This window comes from Octopus sinensis, linkage group LG16 (genome assembly GCF_006345805.1).
Source record: "Octopus sinensis linkage group LG16, ASM634580v1, whole genome shotgun sequence".
NCBI lineage: Eukaryota > Metazoa > Mollusca > Cephalopoda > Octopoda > Octopodidae > Octopus > Octopus sinensis.
The window spans coordinates 31,612,152-31,637,909 of NC_043012.1; the positions used below are offsets into that span (position 1 = coordinate 31,612,152).

Genomic DNA, 25,758 nt, shown 5'->3' on the forward strand with positions numbered 1-25,758 from the left:
AAATCATGTATTAATGAGTACTGGGGTAGTCAAACAGCTAAACCTAACTTCCAATTTTGAGGTATTTGGTATAATTTTGAAACGGTTGGTGTTAATTTGATTTTGGTTGAATCTGTTAATACTCTTTACTCTCTTCTACTTGTTTCAGTAATTTGACTGGTCATGCTGGAGCACCGCCTTTAATCGAGCAACTCGACCCCGGGACTTATTCTTTTGTAAGCTCAATACTTATTCTATCGGTCTCTTTTGCCGAACCGCTAAGTAACGGAGACATAAACACACCAGCATCGGTTGTCAAGCAATGCTAGGGGGACAAACACAGACACACAAATACACACACGCATATATATATATATACATATATACGACGGGCTTTCAGTTTCCGTCTACGAAATCCACTCACAAGGCTTTGGTCGGCCCGAGGCTATAGTAGAAGACACTCGCCCAAGGTGCCACGCAGTGGGACTGAACCCGGAACCATGTAGTTGGTAAACAACCGACTTACCACACAGCCACTCCTGCGCCTGTTGAAGATGTGCTTGAAACTACTACTACTACTACTACTACTACTACTACTACTACTACTACTACTACTACTACTACTACTGAAGTGTTATAACGCCGCTGTGACTGATTCACATGGAACACTTGGACGTGGAGCTTGTTTTCTGTGGGGGATGTAGAAGGATTCCGAAATATCTCAAACGCCTGTTTCTCATTGGTCTGTGCTGCCAGGAATAATTTACTCGTAAGTGGTGGAGCTGTCCCTAATTTGCTAATTAGACGTGCCATAAGGCCCTGGGTTTGGTATTGTTGCTGTGTATTGTAATAATGTTTGGGTTTAAGAATCCGCAATAAAGCAACGGTTGACCGACCCAATTGTGGCAGAGACAGTCATGGTGGGGATGCGTTTGAAGGTAAAGAATCAAAAGTGTTTGGATTGTCTGTGAGTCGGTCGTGGAAATAACGGATAAAACTAGTCGATGTAGGGAGTTTAAGAGATACTTAAGTTTCAGGTTCTGCTAATAAGAAAGTTACTGCTTCTACATTGATTAAATTATTGCTCAACTTTAAAATAGCTTTACGTAAGCCGTACTTGTTATAAGATGTTATAAGACTACAACATCAATGAGTTGGACGAATGTAACTCTTGAAAACCATGTGGGAAAATAAACAAGCAAGTCAAATATCGCTGCCGGAGAAGTAGTTGATGTCGCTGGTGCTATACGACTATTTAGAAGTCTGGAATAACTTGACATTTATTTCACCACAACTTCAGATACAGCCATGTATTTATTGGAATTATTTCAGGAGACAAAATTTCTTACATGTTACACCATATTTTTGTTGGAATTACTTCAGTAACATAAGATGCTATATATATATATATATATTCTCTCCTTTTTTCTCTCCTTGTTTCTATCCTTGTTTTTTCTGTGTCCCTTTCTGTAGAAGAGCGTAGGCTGGAAACGTAAAATACTTTTTCTATTCCTGGGCGTTATACTAATACATCTGTTTGTTTTGTACACCACCTGTCTTCGTCTTTTTTTTTCCGTAAACTCTCCCTATATATATATATATAATATATATATATATATATATATATATATATATATCACTTTCCATTCTAACTGGCAAACAAATCAAGTGACGCTCTTTTTAGTATGCACCATAAGTAGATCAGCAAATTAATACAAAGCCAGATATTTCTTACCACCAAAAAAGAAAAATAACATATATCAGCAATTTTGTGTTCAGTTGAGATAATGTTTACAGACCTCTTCACACAAGATTTCATGCCATCTGGTGTGCCAATGTATATAGTTAAATGTCAAATACATAAATTGCATGTGTATATTAGTCTATCTATAATAGCAAATGCACGTTTTGAATCCATGCCAGAAAATCTAGATCAGCTCTTAAGAAATTTGGTAAAGATTAGGATTTTCCACGAGCAACACGGTATCAATTTGTGTGAAATTCTTTGGAAACGGGAGCCTGCATATCCTTGTCAATGTTTGATACTTGTCTTAATTTGAATGCGAATCATTTATTTGTTTCGGGCCTCATTTTTGTTTGGTGGTATTCATTTCCTCATTTCAATATGAATGAAACAGACGTGACAATTTTTACGAGAGATTAAACTATTCCCCGAATCGTTAGCGTTAATAATCTGATCATTTTACGCTATGTTGTCAAGTTCATTTATATTTGAAGGGCTAAGCTTACGGCTAATATCCATATATTTTCGTGAAGATATTTCTATTCATTAAGTTAACAATAAAATATGGAGATGTATTTACGCTTATTTCTGCACATCGATCTGAATATTCGTTTGTTAGCACGTTTTAGGAGCCTACATGCATGTAAATATATATATATGAACACAGACAGCAGCGCATGTATTAACTGAAGCGCATAAACTGTAGAACATGAAATCAGTGAAGTGTATAGTTTAGAATGAACTATAATAATGGGCATATATGTCAGTTTTATATATTATTTATGTGAGATAGTGTATTTTGTATATATTTATAATATGTGTGTTTAGTGATGTTTGTAAGCATTGAGACTAGACACATATGATGACTATAGGACACATTCTAATTCGACCAGTGGATGCATCTTTTTATTGTGGATACAGGGACTATAAAAGAGAGGATCAACTCGTAAATCAACAGGAAAAGAGACGATCAAAGAAAAATCCATAACTCTTTGGCAAGAACCTTACTTCGAAAGAAAAAGCAAAAATAAAAAGACAAAAAATACCCCAGAACAAAGCAAAAAGCGGCACCCTTTAAATTGTAAAAGCCCTTCCCTCTCAATTCTCGATTCTCAAAACTAGTGTTGTTCCGCCTTGCAAAATCCCTCTTCCTCTGGGAGAGTATACAATATATCAGGTCATCCCATAAGTTCTGTCCGATTTTATCTATTTTAAAATTGAATGAAATTTAATAGTATTTTAGAATGTCCAGTGGAATTAAAAATTATTTTTATGCATTTATGTACATTTAAACTAATTAAATGTTATTTTACAGAATAATAGAATTAGTTAAAATTTATTTGATTAGCACACTAATTTGGACCGTTATTAGTTTTATAAGAATTGGATGGATCATAACTGAAAACAGCTTCATGACTTATGAAGAACGAATTTGTACGTAATCTGTTTCTGAGGGCTATTCTATTAAACCTCTGTCTAATCATTAAAACATTGATTTAATGATCCAGCATTAAGTGATGGAACATGCATTTGCTGATCTTGAGAAAATCTCATCTCTCTTCTGACTCTCGCCTTCGGTTTTCTACAATCCTCCTGGCTTTATACTTGTTTCTGGAGAGATTATGTCTTTTCTTTAGTGGCATATTTTTTTCAGTATCATAAACAAAAAATTATGAACTCAGAAAGAAATTATACATTAATCCTTATTTTTGTAAGCAGTTGTATCCGTAAAAATTTATTTGAGGAGAGCAGAAATTGAAAGAAGAGAAAGCGAAAAGAACAGAGAAAGAAAGTGAAAGATGTATGTACGTCGATATGAAATGGACGTGTGTGTGTGTGTGTGTGTGCGTGAGAGAGAAAGAGGTTGAGAAATAGAGATAGAGTGAGTGAGTGAAGGTGCGTGTCGTGATGATTGATGTCTTTTAAGGTACACGCACATAGAAAATGTGACGTTATCGTATAAAATGTTTACGATAGTTGATTTATGGAAAAGGTTATAATGTTAAAAATGCCAATATGTGAATGGAAATTAAGTTTAATTTGCAGCCGAAATAGTACTGAATCTTTTGATACTCCATACGTCAAAATTTTGGAATGCATAAGGAATATATATACGTATATATATATATATATATATATATTATATATATATATATATATATATATATATATATAATATATATATATATATATACATATATATATATATATATATATATATACATATATACATACATGCATACATACATATATATACATATATATATATATATATATATATATATATATATATATATATATATATATATATATATATATATATATATATATATATAGGACAGACTTCTTTGAAACTGAAAGTATTATCTCACATTACAATAGAGACGGGCTTTTCACAGATTTCGTATAAGACATATGCCTGCTCGAATTTCACGTTTCTCCGCAATGTTCCTAGCCCCAAATGGCTTATTTTTTATATCTAGCACTATGTCTTTCTCCATTTCTAAGTTAAGAGTTAAAATAAAGCAACCCTGCAAAACACAACTGATCTTTACACATAGACACACAAAATAACACCAATCAAATAACTACAACAGAATGGACGACAAGCATCAGCGATCTGACAGTCTCCTTTTCGCTTGACAAGAGATACCAGTTAGTCCTTTACACCTACCAAGCTCATTCGTATTAGCCCGAGTTGCTGGATAAATTTTCGTTCCTATAAGAATATTGTAGAACGGAAGCTTTTCATAGATTGGAATTTAAATCCTAATCTCTATAGAAACTCATTGTTTCAAGAAAACATTGAATTTAAATTACTCGGGCTATAACTTGTGAGCCCGAGTCAGGCGCATGTGAACGATGTCGAGAGGACGTCTGCTACGAATGATATCTTTTGACACAGGGCACTTCTGAGACGACCGCCAAACGCTGAACGAAAATAAATGAACTTCGACCAGGTTCAATAAAAGGAACCCGAGTCGCCACTGATGCATATATTTCTACATATTCACGTAAGTGTCTGCATTTCTGTACTGTATTTAAAGATGTGTGGAGGTGCAATGGCCCAGTGGTTAGGTCAGCGGACTCGCGGTTGTAGGATCGTGGTTTCGATTCCCAGACCGGGCGTTGTGAGTGTTTATTGAGAGAAAACACCTAAAAGCTCCGCGCGGCTCCGGCAGGGAGTGGTGGCGATCCCTCCTGTACTCTTTCGCCGCACCTTTCTCTCTCTCTCTTTCTTCTGTTGGCCTGCTCGCTTAGCCAACTAGGTGGCGTCATTTGAAGGCTAAAACAAAGCGAAGCGCATTGTGACCAGCGATGTGTAGCAACATCTGATAGCCTTGTTGGTCACGGTGATCACGGTGATTTTAAGATGTCTATGTATATTTAAAGATGTTCATGTATATGAGTGTATGTATGTTTATATAAAGGTGTATATACACAATAAGGCGGCGAGCTGGCAGAAATGTTAGCACGCCGGGCTAAATGCTTAGCAGTATTTCGTCTGGCGCTACGTTCTGAGTTCAAATTCCGCCAAGGTCGACTTTGCCTTTCATCCTTTCGGGGTCGATTAAATAAGTACCAGTTACGCACTGGGGTTGATGTAACCGACTGAATCCGTTTATCTGTCCTTGTTTGTCCCCTCTGTGTTTAGCCCCTTGTGGGTAGTAAAGAATTAGGTATATATACACAACGGGGACGCTGGTAAGCCTGTGCGACTGCAGGTCTTCCATAAATTACTTGGCCCGGACTTGTGCTTCCGAGGGTAACTTTCTAGGTTCAATCCTATGATCATTCATGACCGATAGAGGTTTTTACTCGTTAGCCTTTTCTTACATACACAGGGTTTTCGGGTTAAACTTGTCAGTTGGAAACAAACGGAAAAGTAAATAAATAGCCCATCCAAAGCTAAAAGTGTTTAAAAAAAATCAAAAAAGTATCAACTATACTACCGCTGGGAGATAACAACTAACTCAAATAACCGCGCTCAGCTTCCACCACAAATACTTCTACTAATGTTGCAGCTACTACTACTACTACTACTACTACTACTACTACTACTACTACTACTGCTGCTGCTGCTACTACTACTACAACTACTACTACTACTACTACTACTACTACTACTACTACTACTACTAAAGTTAAGTAGTATTTGTAGTAGTAGTAGCAGCATTAGCATCTGCAATAGCGGTAGTAGTAGTTTTAGTAGTAGCAGCATCAGTATCTGCAATAGCGGTAGTAGTAGCAGCAGCAGCAGCAGCTGTAGTAGTATGTAGTAGTAGTAGTAGTAGTAGTAGTAGTAGTAGCAGCAGCAGCAGATGATATGGTTTTATGAACCGTGAAACTGGTAAGAGATAGCGAGTGAATAAACAGCAGAGTATAGTTGGGATGCTTAGCTTATGGCAAGAAAGTGAAGTTCTAGAAACAACAACTGCACTGGTTTACATTAACGTTCGGAGCTGTGTTTATATTCTAAAATCTTTGCTGTAGAGCGAAGAGAATTGATCGAGGAGAGGGGGGCGGGGGGCGGGGGTAGCGTTCGCTTGACGTTGTCACTCCACGCTATATTTAAAGGTTATTTGAATACTTGTTGTATGTGTAGGTGTAATGCCCGCGCGAATTTGTTTGTACGTGTGTCTCTTTATATATATATATATATATATATATATATATATATATATATATATATATATATGAATAAAAAAAACAAGTAAAAAATAGAAAATGCTAAAATAATTTTATAGTGAACATTTCAGTACCGGTTTCGGTCATTTTGAGACCTTTTCAACTGTAACGATTAAATAATTAAATTTAGAAAAATTAGAAGAAAAGTTTTTTTAAAAGAATATTTCTATAGTAGTGTTCAGATTTAAGTGGCATTCTGCCTTTCTCTGACTCCCTTGTTTGCACTTGTGTGTTCGAGGGTTGTGAGTTCTTGTGTGTAGTAGGTAGGTAGTAGAGTGAAGGCTGGTGAGGAAAGGGGGGTGGGAGAATCTGGGAGTGCCCTGATGGTCGTATTTTGAATGGTCAGTGGCGGCTGGCAGTCTCAGTTCAATTCAGGAGAATATTTATATTGACAGGCTTGTTTATAGAATTAGCGTAGGTGTTATACTAAAAAACATTAGTGACAAACTTAAGGGGTAGGGGGTGAGAAGAAGAAGAAGAGAAGAAGAAGAAGAAGAGAAGAAGAAGAAGAGAAGAAAGGAAGAAGAGAGAAGGAGAAGGAGAGAGAGATGACGATGATGGTGATGGTGGTGATGATTATGACGACGATGATGATGATAACGATGATGAAGAAGAAGAAGAAGAAGAAGAAGAAGGAGGAGAAGGAGAAGATGGTGGTGATGATGGTGGCGATGATGATGATGCCGATGATGATGATAACGATGATGATGAAGAAGAAAAGGAAGAAGAAGAAGAAGAAAAAAACAGAGAAGGGAGAATATGAATGGGTGTAAATATAGCTATGAAGGGGCTGATTAGTAATGGATTCTATGGAGTGTGTAGTATTGGTGTGTGTATATATATTTTTTTTCTTTTATTCTAAAGTTGAGGTATATTAATTGTTTGTCGTAGACCCGTTAAGAAGTGGCTTGTATTTTGTAATAAAGAGATTTTCTTTACTTATTCGTTGTCTCGAGGTTGTATCGTCCCTAAATTGGTAGAGGGGGAAAATTCTGAAGTTTGGTGTTTTTTTTGTTGGCGCAAGTATCTATGTGTTGGCTAAAAGCTATTTTTGTTTTGGGGAATTTTTATCTGGGATCTGTGCAGGGCCATTCGTTTACGCAAACCATTTTTTGTTTGGCCTATGTACTGCTCTTGACACCCGGAGCAGGTTAGTGAGTATATTAGGTTCTCCGAAGCACATGTGAAGTTGCTTTTCACTGTAAAACGTTGTCCCTGTTTGAAGGAGAACTCAGAACCCTCGATTAGATAGTCGCATATCCCGCAATTGGGTCTTCCACATTTTTTTACTGTCGGCTTCTGTGTTGAAGAGTGAATTCGGCTTGTGTAAGGAGACTTTTCATGGATCTAGGCTGTCTTTTGCTTTTTATGATCGTGTGTGTTTGGAGGATTGTGTTCATTCTGTGGTCTTTTTTTAGGAGGGGTATGTTGTGGAGGATGGTGTCGAAGGCTTCGTTATTGAGAGGGTGTGTGTGGAGATGTATGGTAAGGCTTTTGGTTGTAAGTTTTTCTTTGATTTGGATGTCTCAGTTCCTTGATGTTAAGTTGAAGGGCACGTTGAATGCATTTGTCAATAAGTGAAGGTGGATAGTTCCTGGTGATTGGGTATCTTTTAGTTCTTGTAGTCGTGTGTCTCTGGTGTTTGCGTTAGAGACTATAGTGCATATCCTTTTTGCTAGATTGAAGGGGATATTCATCCTGGTGTGTCTGGGGTGGCATGAATTGAATGGAAGATATTGCTTAGAGTCTGTAGGCTTATAGTATATGTCTGTTTCTATTATATTATTAGCTTTCTTAATGAGGATATCGAGGAAGGGGAGTTGTTGTTGGCTATATTCCATCGTGAATTGGATGTTTACGTCCAGTCCGTTTAAAATTTTCTGGAATTCTATGAGTTTTTCTATATTTTTATACCAAAGGATGAACAGTCATCTAGATATCTCTTCCAGTTGTTTTCTATGTAGATGGAGAAAGGGCTGCCATATCTTTCTAGAACCTTACGATACACAGACTGATCTCTAGGTATCCTATGACTAGGTTGGCAAAGGAGGGGCCATTCGTGTACACATCGCAGTCCCCGATTTTTGTCGGTAGAAGTTGTCATTGAAGGCGAAGAAGTTATTTTCCAGGATGAATTTAACCCCTTCTATCACAAATTCTTTTTTGATGCGGTGTGTAGTTCGTTGGCGTGATTCTCTAGCCAGAATTGGATTGCCTCTAGTCCTAGGTTGTGGGGGATATTGGAGTAGAGGTTGACTACATCGAAGAATACCAGTATGGTGTTTTTGTTTATAGTATTCGGTAGGTGATTGAGCAATATCTAAGTCGTCCCTTATATAGCTTTTGACATGTTTGAGGAGTGGTTTTAACAGGGTGTCTAAAAAGTTACTGAGGCGGTGGGTTTCGCATGCGGGACCTGCTATTATGGGTCTCAATTTGAGGTCATTAGGATTAGGGACTTTAATTATTTTGTCTGTAGCTATCTTGCATGCGTTGCTTATTTTTTCACTTTTGTGGATCTTAGGTATACCGTAGAATTGGCTAGTTTTACTTGTGAAATTGGTCATATAATCATATTCTTTGTCGGTTAGCCCTGCTTTGTATGGGTTTACTATGGATTTTAGTTCCCTCATTATTTTTTGTTGACTGTAGTTTTGTGCCTTTTCATAGTATGTTGTGTCTTCCAGCATAGAAAGTACCAAAGTTATGTAAAATGTCGTATCCATTAAGACAACAGCACTCCCTTTATCGGCCTCTTTGATTGTTATTGTTTTATCTAGTTTTAATTTGTTCAACTCAGCCCATTCTTTTTTGCTGAAGTTTGGTTTGTGTTTTTGTTTGTGCATATGTTGATATGGGTAATTTGATATGTGGTCACAGAAATCATCAAGTGTTTTATTCTTACCTTTCGAGGGGGTGTAGTTACTCCTATTTCTGGCTAACGATTCGTCCTCGTTGTATTTATCGTATAGCTCCTCAGTAAGTCTTAATTTTCTGCAGAATTCTGCGATGTCTTCTTTCATTTCATTTCATTGTAGTTGGTGGTGTTATATATATATATATATACTAGCAGTATAGCACACACAGATCCTGCCTTATATATATATATACAGATTATATATATTATATATATATATATATATATATATATATATATATATATATATATTAGATATATATATATATATAGATATATATATATATATATATGCATGCAGTGTCTTTTTTTGTCTAATGTTAGATTTAATGCGGTGATATTGATAGCTCTTAATGATACTGGCATTTCGGTGGTTATATTTGTGATCGCGATTTCGCTGGTGGTAATAATGACTTTACTGAAATCAACTGTGTATACTTACTTACTTAACTGGCGGCGACTTAATTACAGGATTATCAATAACCAGATTTTACATTCTCTTTGATGATACGTTATGGTACGTCCAACGTTGTCAGTGACCAGGTCGCAGTTTCGAGTGATAAAAATTTTGTCATCACATCATAGACAATAAATGTTTGTAATATGTACCCTCCTTACAGGCAAATTTCACATACTTTAAGATGGAAGAGAACATATCTATCATAGGCGTAGGCGTGGCTGGGTGGTAGGAAGCTTGCTTCCCAGCCACATGGTTCCACGTTCAGTCCCGCTGCGTGGCACTTTGGGTAAGTGTCTTCTACTATAGTCTCGGGTCGACCAAAGATTTGTGAGTGGATTTGGTGAACGGAAACTGAAAGAAGCCCGTCGGATATATATATATATATATATATATATTATATATATATATATATATATGTCCATATATATACATATATATACACACATACGCACACATATGTATATATATATATATATATGTATGGATATGTATTTGTTTGTGTGTCTGAGCTTGTGCCTATGTTTGTTCCCCCACCATCGCTTGACAACCGCTGTTGGTGTGTTTGCGTCCCCGTAACTTAGCGGTTCGGCAGAAGGAACTGATAGAATATGCACCAAGCTTGCAAAGTATAAGTCCAGGGGTCGATTTCTTCCAGCATGGCCACAGTCAAATGACTGAAACAGGTAAAAGTAGAATTATCTGTCTGTCTGTCTGTCTCTCTCTCTGTCAGACTATGTCTCTCTCTCTCTCTCTCTCTCTATCTATCTATCTGTATATCCATCTATCTACGTATGTATGCACAGATGTTCTTTGTGGTGGCGATATTCGCAATAGACTTAGCTTCTGTATAGTTACCGTTGCTTAAACCCAGAGAAATTCTGACGAAGAAAACCCTCTGGTCAGAAAATATTCCTGTCTTTTATATTACGGAATGCGTTTTAGAGCACATTCTTGGCTGCTTAACTTTCCCCTAAATCGGATTTTTCTGCTATTTCGAGGAAATAAGATAACTCACCCAATTGTTGTTATTGTATATAGATCTCGCCTGTGAGTTGGTGTCGAGATTGGTATGGCTTAGTTACCGTTGGTGTTGGCAATAATATTAGTATCAGTGATAAGAATACTGATAAGAATAAATTGCACAGGACACTTTGTACAAGTATTGGTGATGGTAATACTAGTAACTAGAGAGAAACTTCACTTCGTATTTATGTGTCACTCAAGACAACTTGTTGTGACAAATATTTAGTATAGATATACTTAGACTTTCCTTTACTTTCTTGCACAAAATTTACAAATGTGTTTGTATCCTCTTTTTCGTAAGATTATTTATTTATGCACCCAACCTCACTCTCTCTCTCTCTCTCACAGACACACACACACATACATACACACACGCGCACAAACACACTCATACACATATTCACAGACACATATGTAGCTGATAAGTTCGTGTGGAAAAAAGGCATACTGGCTAAGTCAAATATACCAGAGACGCATACCAATGATTTATCTGACAGAACAGTTAACAGTCTTCTCTCTCTCTCCCCACCTCTGTCTGTCTGTAGTCTGTCTGTCTGTCTGTCTGTCTGTCTGTCTGTCTGTCTCTCTTTGTGTGTGCGTGTGCATGTGTACAATACAATCTTCTCATGTACTCATATACGAACAAACACATGCTCAACTGCTTGAACTATGTAAGATATTGCTTCCCCCTTAAGCCCTCCTCTCTCTCCCTCTATGTCTCTTTTCCATTATCTTTACATTTTCTCTTCTATTCATACATTTCTTGGAGATAAAATCTCAAGGAAATCACACAAAATAGACTAAAAAAAAAATTAGAACTAAGCATAGCACAACCGCAAAACAAACAAAACACAAGACTGCCAAGCCCACACCTGAATGCATTATAAAATTCACTGATTTGTAGGGAGTGGGATAATACAAAATGATTTATGATCAAACAAAAACACGAAATTGATTATTTTTACTTCTTCATAGACTCTGTAATCATAGAGTATATATTCATATACTGTATATTCCTCGATACTGTAAACAACTCCAAGGCGGCGAGTTGGCACAATCGTTAGCACGCCGGGCAAATGCTTAGCAAAGTTTCGTCTGCCTTTACGTTCTGAGTTCAAATTCCACCGGGGTCGATTTTAATCCTTTCAGAGCGATAAAATAAGTATGAGTAATTGTCTTACACCCTCCCTCGATTTCGCTGGCTTTGTGGCAAAAATTGAAACTAATATTTTAAACAACTGTGAACTTAGTGGAGACTATAGAAGTGTTTTTTTTTTAAAGTAGACATTTTGGTCAGAAGAAATTTTCAGTCTTGAGAACATATATTCACCAACGGACCTAGATTTAAAAAAACATCTTTCTGTATAAAATGGAATAGACTTATGTGTTATACTGAAGGGAATTGGGTATCATTGCTACAACCTCCCTGTCAACAGCCAAGAGTCCAATTTAATTCAACAAATTGCGGTCATTACCATATTATGTTCCTACATACCTTATTTCTCTTTAACGGTTAAGGAACGAACAGGCATTTATATAAAATTTAAAAAACTCTAGGATTTCTATTGACATTCTCAGCTTTTCTGTACAACGAGAGTATGACAAAAAATAAAATAAAATAAAAAAATAAATAATCGGGGAAAATTCTATGAATTTTATTTGTATAAATTTCATTGAGGCGATCTTACTCTCTGCAACTGTACTAATAGAATTTTATCCAAATATCATAAAACTTATAACAGGTTTATTACAGAATATAACCCACTTGGAAATTTGGAAAATTGTTGTGTCTAATTAGTATATTTGAAACTTAAAGACAATTAGTTAATTTTAATGTTTATTTTGATATCAAACGACTTGTTCTAAAAGATACAACTTAAAACGTGTAAGCAAGACAAGAAGTATGTACGGCGTTCTGCTTACTGAAGTTTGGAAGTTCAATGGCAGAAATTAATCTTATTTGAAAAGCCTTCACGTTTGCAGCTGAATGTTCTTTTATAGAAAACTGCATTTGTAAGAGTTTGATGCGCAATACACTAAGCATTACATTGGCGATAAGTTTATAAAGTGAAAAACTTTGTGATAAATGAAATACTTGAAATATTTGATTGCCAATTTTAGTACTTAGTTTTCAACATACATGGGCACAGGATTTAAAATGATACAGTGTAGAAAAAGGAGCAAGATTACATTTCGTGGCAAGTTTCAATTTACTTTCAGAGAATCTAAAAACATAGTAGCTCCTGGACGAGTTGCACAATACAATGATGTCTGCCATCAAACGAAATCTGTTGTAAAGGTTTTTAAAATTGCAGTGATTTTTAAAAATGTCTTGGTTCTCTCCAGATTCAGAATCACTTGTATTATCGTCCTCCTCTTCGCTGTTGATCGTATCATTTGTCTCTTGTAAGATCTCCATCAACTTCTATGGATCCAACTTTAGACGTTGTTCATTTTAGACATTGCCTTTCAGATATTGTTCATTGCTTCGGATGCCACAAAGCCTAAAAGCAAAGACATATATATATTTATATCATAGAGAGCACTATGGAATCAATTTGACCCAAACCAAAAGAATGTAACCACAACAACAACAACAACAGCAACAACAGCAACAACAACAACAACAACAACAACTACAATGGAGACGAAATTGCAAGAATGTAAACAGTTAATAAGAAAGAACATTAAAAAAGGTAGAATATTGAATCATAAAACCTGACAGTGTTTTAAATAATGCTGGGGTCATATTGACCCCATGGTAGCAGTTAAGGGTTAAATTTATTGTTTTGTGCATATTACTTGTCTAGCTGCAGTACATTGACATTACGAACTTTAGTTTCTACGGAAGAAGTTCGAGCTTCAGTCGAAGCTATTACATTTACTCTACTAATTCCCCAAATAAACTCACCAATACAATATGCTCATTTCTTCGCAGTAACATAGCCAGAAGCTAAAGTGTATACTGCCTGGAACAATCATTGAGTTTGCTGCTCCGTATCGGACGTCCAAACTTATATAGGCTTATACAGCAAACCCCAAAGTGCTACTCCTATGAAACGTCCACCCAAAAAGGACCGCTCCTCACCCTCTCCTCTAGCTGCGCCACTGCTTCCACAATTCCTAATGGTAAATGAATTGAATACATGCTTGCGTATTTCTAGTAAAGAAACTTCATACTATTCCCTGTATTGCACTCAATTTTCTGAGTATAATACACACATAGATACAAACTGCGCTTTCATCTTCTCTCTTTCCCTGTCATTAAATACGACCACATATCTACACACTGCTAACCCACACAAACATAAGTGCACATATGTGTATGTAGATGTGTATGAACTACTTGATATCAGTAATCGCTTCTCAAGATGTTTCTCTATTTAGGAAGTTGAACATATAGTCGATGTATTTGTGCAATTGTCTGTTACGCGATGTTTGAATATCATAGAACAATCAAAAGTTGTTTGGACTAATCATAAAGCTCACCTTTTGGTATTTCTTTAGAGTCTGTTGGTAAGATTATATCTGTGGATATTTCTCTTCGTTGTTTTTTGAATGGATGGAGAGTATTTCCTCACAGAGTGAGCATCCTAAATATTGATATCAGGAAGACACTGTAAATGCATTTTGGTATATGGTCGTTGTATGAATTGTCATACGTTTTGAAGCCTTTTTGTTCTGTTCTATATGTATCGACAACAATTTTACAAGACACATTTTCGTCAATAGCCACGTATTTGTAGTTCATATTTTGCAGATAAACAGAATCCAGGGACGATGATTTGGAAGAAGTTGAGAAATAGGTTTTTCATGTAGTTTTTTTTTTTATGTTCTACGTTGGATATTGAAATTTCTTTTGCATACACTGTATTTCTGTGGCACACTCTTTGAAATATTTTGATTAAATCTAGCAGTTTCTCAGCATTGTAAATATTTTCAGTGTAGATCAACATAAATGATGTCTTACAAATGTGCTTCTTGCTATTGTAGTATATAACTACGTTGTATTTCCCCAGAAAATGACTGATTTTAGAGACTAAATAAACAAACTCCTAAACAGTTTCTTTTAAATATTTATAGAATCGGAAACAGCCAACTTACTTTCAGCAAAGAATGGTTCAGTATATATTTGAGAGTAATTCAGCAGTAACTAGGGTACTACGTACTTTTTTAAAATACAATGATTGAAGCAGCCGTTAATATCTTTTATGAAATCGTAAACTAGCAAGGTTTCTTCGGTGATTGCTTTCTCTTCAGATTGCACATCTCGACATAACAATGCTATCTCTTTTTCACCTGCTTACTCGTTAGTCACAAGCTTGCTGTATATGCAGTGGTTATAGAATCATTTGAGATTACTTATGTAGAACCTGTGTAAAAATAGTTATAATGCCTACCAAGTGCTTGACCTCTCAAATTATGTTATCAAACTTGTCTTCAAGATTTGTCTGTGCTATGTCATATCATTTTGATTTCAGTTCGGCCTTGATTAAATACCGTTTTGATAGACAGCTGCCTGATATACACAGCATCAAAATCTTCTGCTATTATATAAATATTAAGTTCCTTTTATTCAGTTAAATACTTTCTCGCTTCGCATATCAAAACTTTAGGGAAAGTTCCAGATTTACTTGTTTTATGGTGATTGGCATTTTTGCAACATATTAAATAGCTTACAGTTTTGACAGTTATGCAGAAAATGATGTTACTCTTCTTGTGAGTATCAATGATAGTGAAAACGAATTTCCGAGTCGTGAGTAGTTTCCATTCAGGTTTGATTAAGGGCGAGATGTCAAATAAAATGCATTAATTTTGTATTCGTAGGAGGAAACAGTCAGTTACAGAGAAATGTTGAATAAGGTTGAGGAAAATGATAAACATTTTAATACACTTCTGCACATCTGTTGTTGATAGCACTATATTTAGGTGGGAATTGATATGTGTGTACATACATAATACATACATACATATGTGCATATACTTATATTCATATATAAGTAGACATATTTATATAAAATATATAATGTATGTTTCTGTATTTATGAATGTACATATACAAATATGTGCATATGTATACATACAACTTTGTATCACAATCAACAACTTTAATCCAAATAAGAAAAATCACTTCTCCACCATTTAAATTTGCACTGCTTTACATCAGGATTTCAAGAAATTTTCGAATTTATAGTGTATGTGTTTTGGTGTGATTGGAATCTTAACACTTCATTTAATAGCTACGTTTTTTTTTTATGGAAAAGTAGAATACAGTGTTGGTATTAATTGTAGTCATTCAAATTCCTCTGGGGTCGACTTTGCTTTCATCATTTCAGGGTCGATAAAATAAGTACCAGTTGAGTACTGGGGTCAAAATAATTGACTAACCTTCCCTCTAAAATTTCAGGACTTGTGGCTATAGTACAAAGTGTTATTAATTGCAGTCATGATAGCGTGGGTAAATTTCCATTTGAGGAGAATTAATTTATGTATGTATATATATATATGTATGTTCGTATATACACTTATATATATATATATATATATATCTATATATATATATATATATATATGTATATATATATATATAATATATATATATATATATATATATATATACATATATATATATAATATAATATATATATATATAATAATATATATATATACCAATTATAGGGGTTTATGGGGGTTTTGTTCACAGGTGATGTAAACGATTAGGTACGTTGTAGCGGATTACTAGAGATCAAAGTTTATAGCAGAGATGGTAGTTATGCAGCCAATTCAGATTTCCGATGCAGCGGATATATAATTGTTAAACAGGACAACAAACGTTAAGGCAAGGCAATAGTTACAAGTCGTATACATTATTATTATTGGAATAAAAGTCAAAGTCTTGCAGCTGTTACTGGGATATCCCCAAGTAAGGGATAAATCGCTCTCGAGAGACAAATAGGGAAAAATAGGCAAAATGAGAATGGTATATATTAATGAGATGCATATATCATTCTCATTTTCCCTATTTTCCTTATTTGTCTCTGATGACAGAATAACCCATATTTTTTTGCAATAATAATAATATATACGAGTTGAGATGTTTGCCTCGTCTTAACGTTTGTTGTCCTCTTTAGCAATTATATCTATCTATCTAAAAATTAATACAGAGAGTTGCTTATTTGCAAAAAAAAAAGAAATATAACACGTGACTTCATTGACCGAGGTTACCGTGGTCTTTTCTGTAGGCTTTTCTTTCCACGGGTAAACCTCACCTATCCTCCCCTTTACACTTCATATTGACATTTCTGTGATAACGATCCCTATTGATCCAATTTCCCCACTTTATTTTTTAAATTTACCCCCCCCCCCTTTTGTCCTCTTTTCTTTCCATTTACGATCCTTTTGATCGAAAACCAAAACCCCTTCTTTTACCCCCAAAAGAAAGCTCTACCTTGTAATTTTGTCCTGTCTGTTGCAGCCCTGTGTGGCTAAAAAGAAACATATCTATCTATCTATCTATCTATCTATCTATCTATCTATCTATCTATCTATCTATCTCTCTCTCTCTCTCTCTCTCTCTATCTCTCTCTCCTCTATCTATCCATCCACCCATCCATCCATCATCCATCCATCTATCTATCTATCTATCTATCTATCTTTCTATCTACCTTACCTACCTACCTACCTACCTATCTATATCTATCTATCTATATACATACATACATACATACATACATACATACATACATACATACATACATACACACAAACGCACATGCACACACACGGACATGGACACACACACACATACACACACACACACACACACGGACACGGACACACACACACGGACACGGACACACACACACACGACGTATACGAACTTTAGGTCAGTTACAATATTTTTCTGACATATTTCAAATTCTAAAAGCAAATTCGCTGTCGTTACCGCGTAGAAATCAGAACATCTCTTACGGCAAAATTCACAAAAACACCACATTTCCCTGTTGTCATCCGCTGTCAGATTCCCAGAATTTTTAGCTCTTTATTTATTATCAATGGGAAATACCGAAGAGGGGTTACTGCAGGCAGATTTAAAGCTGCATATTTAAATAAAATGTAGTCAAAAACATTGAGTCATTTGCGCTATTAGAGCGCCAGGTAGGAAGAAGCTCAGTAGTATAAACACCAACAGCGTTTAACTTATTCGAACATAAGCCAAGCTGCGTTTAGGTATAAGTTCCTTATGCCTAAACAGTGCTTGGAGCAGATACAACTTAATATATATATAGGGAGAGTTTACGAAAAAAAAAAAGGACGAAGACAGGTGGTGTACAAAACAAACAGATGTATTAGTATAACTCTCAGGAATAGAAAAAGTATTTTACGTTTCGAGCCTACGTTCTTCTACAGAAAGAGACACAGAAAAACAAGGAGAAAAACAAAGAGAGAAAAAAAGGGGAGAAAAATGTGTGTTGTGGCTAACGATCTATCATGGCGATATATATATATATATATATATATCGGTGCATTCCAGAAATTTTCAGACTTCTTTGAGACAGATATTTGTTAATTTCAAAGGAGTAAAAAACTAAAATCTATTCCGAAGTAAGCTCCTCTGACTTCAATGCACTTGTTATAGTACCCCAGACATTTCGTGAATGCCCCATAGAAGTCCTCAAAAATGAAGGTGTCCAGGACACCCTTAGGTAAGGTGAGCAAAAGTTTTGATGTCCATCTCTGTCAAGTGATTGTAACCGTTGTCTTGGTCCAGGTGCTTTAGGCTTTTGTCTAAAAATCCCTCCCTGAACTCCTTTAACTCCTCCATGAAGCATTGTTTGCTGACCGTCTGCACAGGAAGAATCTAGTGGAAATAGATGATACGTTTGTTATCGAAAATGGAGATAATTACGTGCTTCCCAGTGGGCTCGCGTTGCCAGGCTTCTTGTGTCAGGGAAAAACAGATGCTCGGCTCATACAAATGAGCAGTCTGAAGCATTTCATATGTTTCTAGAATTTTTGACCAGTTTAGCACAAAGCCTAGTCGTATAGCGAGCTTCCAAGTTGTCTTATCGTCTCGATTACATTCAGCAACCAAGTCAGCTGTGACCAACGGTGTTAGTGGGGTGTGTTCAAAGTATTGCGATATGTGTAGCTATATATGAATATATATATATATATATATTATATATATAATATATATATATAATATATATATATATATATATATATAATATAATATATATATATATATATCCTATTTACTCTTTTACTTGTTTCAGTCATTTGACTGCGGCCATGTTGTAGCATCGCCTTTAGTCGAGCAAATCGACCCCGGGACTTATTCTTTGTAGCCCAGTACTTATTCTATCGGTCTCTTTTGCCGAACCGCTAGTTAACGGGGACGTAAACACACCAGCATCGGTTGTTAAGCAATGCTAGGGGGAGAAACACAGACACACAACACACACACACACATATATATATATATATACGACAGGCTTCTTTCAGTTCCGTCTACCAAATCCACACAACAAGGCATTGGTCGGCCCGGGGCTATAGCAGAAGACACTTGCCCAAGATGCCACGCAGTGGGACTGAACCCGGAACCATGTGGTTGGTAAGCAAGCTACTTACCACACAGCCACTCCAGCCCCTATGTACACGGTAGAGTGAATATATTGTCTAAATTGTGCACAAAAGTGAAACTAACATTGACATCTTATTTTAACAGATATCTTTACGAAAATTACATAAAAATATCTTGAAATACTAAAGAGGAAATTTATTCAATAAAATCGCCATTTGGCTTCAAAGGCACAGAAGCCTCTGTGCCCTTAATCATGATTTTATTTTATACTATTACAAATCTCTACATAGGAATTTACCTAAATAAGTTTATCTTATATGTTGGCGACTGAGAACATTTTTAATGATTTCATCCTTTAATGATATATATATATATACATATATATATATATATATATATATATTATATATATATATATAGATATAATATAATTATGTATGCACATGCATACTTACACACACACATACACATGTATAGAGTATATGCATTTGAGTATGTGTAAATGCATAAATGAATCAGTGTATGGGTGGTTATGTGTGTGTGTTGCGTGCTTCTATACGCATGTAAAGATTTTTAATGCGTTCATGTCTGCCAAAATGTATCGAAGGTTGGCTTAAGCTAATCTAGAAAGCTGAACCGGTGTTGCAATCAGCTTGTAAGTGTCGTGCACGATTTACGTTGCTAAGATGCACATATGACCTCTAACCTTTTCATTGTCTCTATCAGTAAGAGACACGTAAATTGTCTATACGTCGCCATGCGCAAGCAGTTTGGCTATGTGCCGTTGCTGTTACTTAATCCACTAGAAATAGCAGTCACATCTTCCACAAGTGTCACCTGCAATCATTAAAAAGAACATTTTGGACATTGTTTTTTTACAATGCCGGAGAAACAACGAATTGGCCACAGCTGATTTATTTCGATCACAGGTCTGCCTTATCAGTGCAAATCTGCTGCTAGTAAACAACAGTAATAATAACGACCACTACAAGGACAACCACGACGACAACAATGTCAACAAGAACAACAATTTTCATCTAATCCAACTAAAATTGATATTAGCATTTACACTTTTAATAATTATTATGGCCGTCAATTCATACAGTTATGTCTTCATGTTTGCTTGTGCTACGTTCTTGGCAATAGCATCTGTTAATTACCTTTCAAGCTGTCATTCAACTGCAGCTATATCTGAAGAGTAAACGCAAAATAAGTTTTAAATGTCAGAATATGAAGGAGATTTTGCAAATGATCGGTGTCCATCAGATGGGAGGACTACATCGTAAATAGAGCAGGACAGTTAAAGTAACAGATTCTACTTACTGTATTTGTGCAAACAAATAGAATGGTAACCGAGAAATGAAAAGCATTTGGTTGGTTTCTGTCCTCTTTATGTATTTTCGAATCTTTTTTTCTTTTTAAATTCAATATGAAATATATATTTCTTTACTACCCACAAGGGGCTAAACACAGAGGGGATAAACAAGGACAGACAAAGGGATTAAGTCGATTACATCGACCCCTGTGCGTAACTGGTACTTAATTTATCGACCCCGAAAGGATAAAAGACAAAGTCGACCTCGGCGGAATTTGAACCCGGAACGTAACGACAGACGAAATACGGCTACGCATTTCGCCCGGCGTGCTAACGTTTCTGCCAGTTCGCCGCCTTGTTAATTCAATATGAAATATATACAATAGTTTGGCGTAAGGTTAGCAATTTCGGAAGGTATGTGTGTGTGTATGGGGGAGGGGTGCAAGTCGAGTACATCTACCCGAAGAGGATGAAGCAAAGTGAACCTCGGTGGAATTTGAACTCAGAACGTAAAGACAGAAGAAATGCCGTTATAAACAAACTACCCGGCGTGCCAGTGATTCTGCCTGCTCGTCGTGTTATATGATATAAATATAAGCTACCTACTCCTACGTTCTGAGCTGAACTTAATTTACAATCAACTTAGTTTTAATAGGATCCACTTCTACTAACTAAATGGTAGTCAGACTGTAATGTACAACCATTATAATATTAACACTAACTTCATAACTAAGACATTGTAGGTATTTACAATTTCACTATTACAAAACTGCAACGGCGGCGGGCGGGCTGACAGAATCGTTAGTGCGCCGGACGAGATGTTTAGAAGCATTTCGTCTGATTTTACGCTCTGAATTAAAATTCCTTCGAGGTCGGTTTTGTCTTTTATCCATTCGGGTTCGATAAAATAAGTACCAGTGAAGTACTGGGGTCCATGTAACGGAGTGACCTCCTCCTCCAAAATTTCAGGCTTTGTGCCTATAGTAGAAAGGATTATTATAGAAACCACAAAGGACGTTCACTCTCGTCTCAACAACCTTATAGGGCCAAGAGAAATCAATACTTGCTCCCCGTCTGCATACACACCCTGAGCATATGTCAAAACATGAACATTAGCATCGGGGGTTCTTAGACCCATGGGACACTGCCAAGCAACTAACTTGTTTGGTCACGCCTTAACATGAAATGGACTACTACTTGAATCGTGATTAAGTCTAACATATCATTAGCTGAGTAATATTTATCCCCATAAGGCGGCGAGCTGGCAGAATCGTTAGCACGCCGGGCGAAATGCTTAGAGGTATTGCGTCTGCCGTTACGTTCTGAGTTCAAATTCCGCCGAGGTCGACTTTGCCTTTCATCCTTTCGGGGGCGATTAAATAAGTACCAGTTACGCACTTTGCCTTTCATCCTTTCGGGGGTGATTAAATAAGTACCAGTTACGCACTGGTGCGTAACTGGTACTTATTTAATCGCCCCGAAAGGATGAAAGGCAAAGTCGACCTCGGCGGGATTTGAACTCAGAACGTCGATATACTCGACTTAATCCGTTTGTCTGTCTTTGTTTGTCCTCTCTGTGTTTAGCCCCTTTTGGGTAGTGAAAAAGGTATTTCGTCTGCTGCTACGTTCTGAGTTCAAATTCCGCCGAGGTCGACTTTGCCTTTCATCCTTTCGGGGTCGATAAATTAAGTATTAGTTACGTACGGGGGTCAATCTAGTCGACTGGCCCTTTTCCCCAAAATTTCGGGCCTCGTGCTTAGAGTAGAAAAGAATATTTATCCCCATTTAAACATAGATGTTTTGGTAGAGCAAATTATACTGCGGTAGGTACCATGAGAGAAACCCTCGTATTGACTTTTGGTGCAAAATACAATCTTGTTTACATAGGAAGCGGGGAGAGAAACACGTGCCGCCTCTGGTGCCAAGATCACCAGATCACATGATTTATCTCTCTGTTAGAGATAGGAACAAGAGTGCATTTAACAACAAAAGTCAATATGAGAGTTTCTTTCATGGTATCTACCGCTGTATAGATTATTCCAATAGAACATTTAGTGGGTGTTGGTGATGGCTTTGGTGGTGGGGATGTTACCGTTCGTTATTAATGCTCTCTCTCTGTCACTAATAAATATTCATTAGCAAAGTAACATAAAATTAATTAAAAACAATAAAAGAAATGAGTTAATTGGTATTCTTTAAAACTATATTTAAATATCTTCTTTTGAATCATTTTGTACAGATAGGAATCTCGTGAGATACTAAATAAACGTAGTATATCACTTTTGGCACCCTGTTTCTCATATGTTTGGTAAATAGTTCAACAAAAAAGCAAGTAAGACTTACGTTATTGGCTATTGTATCGCAAATATAAATACATTTTAATTACGATAGAAGCAAATTATGATATAAAGCAAATGTTTCTTTCGCCTATGTTGATTCTTAATTTTTTTTCGGCGTAGAGACATAAATTTCGAGAGGATGAAAAGTTGTGGTGCCAAGATTTCTGAAAATAGTTCCCGTTAATCTCTGCAATCACACATCGGTATTTTTATTATCCTCTACTAAACTATATGTGTGTATGTATGTATGTATGTATGTATGTATGTATGTATGTATGTATGTATGTATGTATGTATGTATGTATGTGTGAGTGTGTGTGTACCTACATGCGAATTTGCGGTGTGTATATGTGTGTGTGTGTGGATGTGTTGTGTGGTGTGGTGTGTGTGTGTGTGTGTATATATATATTATATATATACGTATAGGTAGATAGATAGATTTGTTAGATAGATAGATAGAGAGAGAGAGAGAGAATGTGTGTGTGTGTGTGTGTAAACTGAAGTAAATGCTTATATGAAAATACCCACTGCTTGTGCGTATATGTGTATATTTGTAAGTGTATGAGTGTATGAAAAGTATGTAGATGTATTTGTTATATGAATTGTAAAATAGACATTCAGACAGTATAACCAATGTATTCTACCCGGACCCTTATTTCTCCCTTTTTCTAAACAGGAGCAGATAATCCAGCATACAGAGATGGCTATATATATATATATATATACCAAATGACTCAGACATTTATAATAAATGTCAGTAGAGGCCAAATGTAACTAAATACTTCCAAATCCAATGTTTAATTTAGTTGCTATATAAAACCTACTTCTGACAAGCGTGATTCCAAGCCTGTAAACAACTTATTACGACAAACTTCGTAACAGACACATACGTACATACAAACATATATATACAAATATATACATTTACACACACACATACATATATATATATATATATACACACACATATATAAATAAATATGCATTCATATATATGTACAAATATATATATATATATATATATATATATATATATATATATACATATGTGTATATATATATATATATACATACATGTACATGTATATATACATATATATGTATATACATACGCGTACCAACATACACACGCACACACAAACACATACATGCACGCACACACCACATACATAGATAAACCAAAACCTGTGATACTTAAACGTTTGCTGAAGTCGTTACAGACAGACATATTGCGAAGAAAAAATAAACATATCAATTGAAATGTTTATGATTGTGGCGGGAAAATCTGGGTGGGGGGGAAGAAGGAGTGAGCGAGTGTGCGTGGTTGTGTGTGTGCGCGCGAATGAGAGAAAGAGACAGAGGGCGAGAGAAAGAGTGAGAGAGAGAGTGAGAGAGAGTGAGTGAGCACAGGAGCAAGTGGGAGAGAAACTAGAAAATTCGGTAAATTCTTTTACATATATCAACATTCTATTTTATAAACAGTGTTGACAAAACACACCCGATATTTCTGGCCGTGAAGGATAAAAAGTGCTATTACTAATAATATATATATATATATTCTGTTGTGTCTGGGGAGAGTCATTTTCTTTTTGTGCCTTATTATTTAACACACTCACCGGTAGCATTTCCACTTATTTCTTATTTTTATCGTCCTAAAATTTGCGTGTTGCAAACTTTTCAATAGTTTTGACTCTATTTCAAAACTTGAAAAGGTTGCAAGACGCAACGAAAATTTTAGGACAATAAAAATAAGTGGAAATTCTACCGGTGAGTGTGTTAAATTAGAAGGCACAAAAAGAAAATGACTTTCCCCAGACACAACAGAATATGCATCAACACGCGAACTCATATAAAGAATCTTGCAAGCCAAATCCAAAAACGAAATATATATATCCCAGGGTTTCAAGTTCGATAAAAGGAAAGTGTTGGTTGTTAGCGTGAAGCTAATTAATGAGTTTGGCAATATTTTTAGCAACCGACGTAAATTTAGCGATAGAGATCGAACCGGATAGCAGGTCATTGTACTAAAATCTATATTAAGTATTATAAATCACTCTTAATACTTTTAAATCTAATAGATCGTGTCAGTAATTAATTAATTGAGCTTGTGCTTGTCACATAACTTAAATGATGACATTTAAAAGAAGACATTTGTGCTAACAATCCCTAGCTCATTAATAATTTCTGGAATAAGGAAAGGTTTGCAGATTTTTAAAGAATTTTTATGAGAAGAGGGAATTCGAATTGACGATATTCATGCATTTCCAAAGATTAATAACAGTTCAAATGAAGTGAAATATTTGTAAACGAGAACCTAAAGCGATACTTCGCCAGTTTTCTACTAAATGTGTTGTAATCGTTATTCTAACTTCAATAATATCAATAAATATCTCCGGACAAACTAACAATTAATCATGCTAAAAAAACAACACATTTTCAAAACCTTAAATATTCAGTAGAAACATGGAATGCACTCACGCGCGTGTATGTGTGTGTTTACACGTATATATATATATATATATATATATATATATATATATATATATTATATATGTATACATATATGCATGAATATGTGTATTTATATACATACTATATACATACATACATATATATACATATATATATATATAATGTAATATAATATACAATCATATATATATGAATATATATATATATATACACACACACATACATACATACAT

The 25,758-nt window shown here is 35.6% G+C and overlaps 1 protein-coding gene across 3 annotated transcripts in view; it reads left to right on the forward strand.

Moving 5' to 3' along the window:
* Positions 1–23,237: 23,237 nt before the first annotated feature.
* The window catches only part of LOC115220372 (probable G-protein coupled receptor 139), a 237,626-nt gene continuing 235,105 nt past the window's right edge, over positions 23,238–25,758 (forward strand). For all 3 annotated transcript variants that reach the window (XR_005002484.1, XM_029790486.2, XM_036509961.1), the window contains exon 1: positions 23,238–23,256. The gene's annotated coding sequence lies outside the window, so the exon portion shown is untranslated. The remainder of the gene's footprint in view (positions 23,257–25,758) is intronic.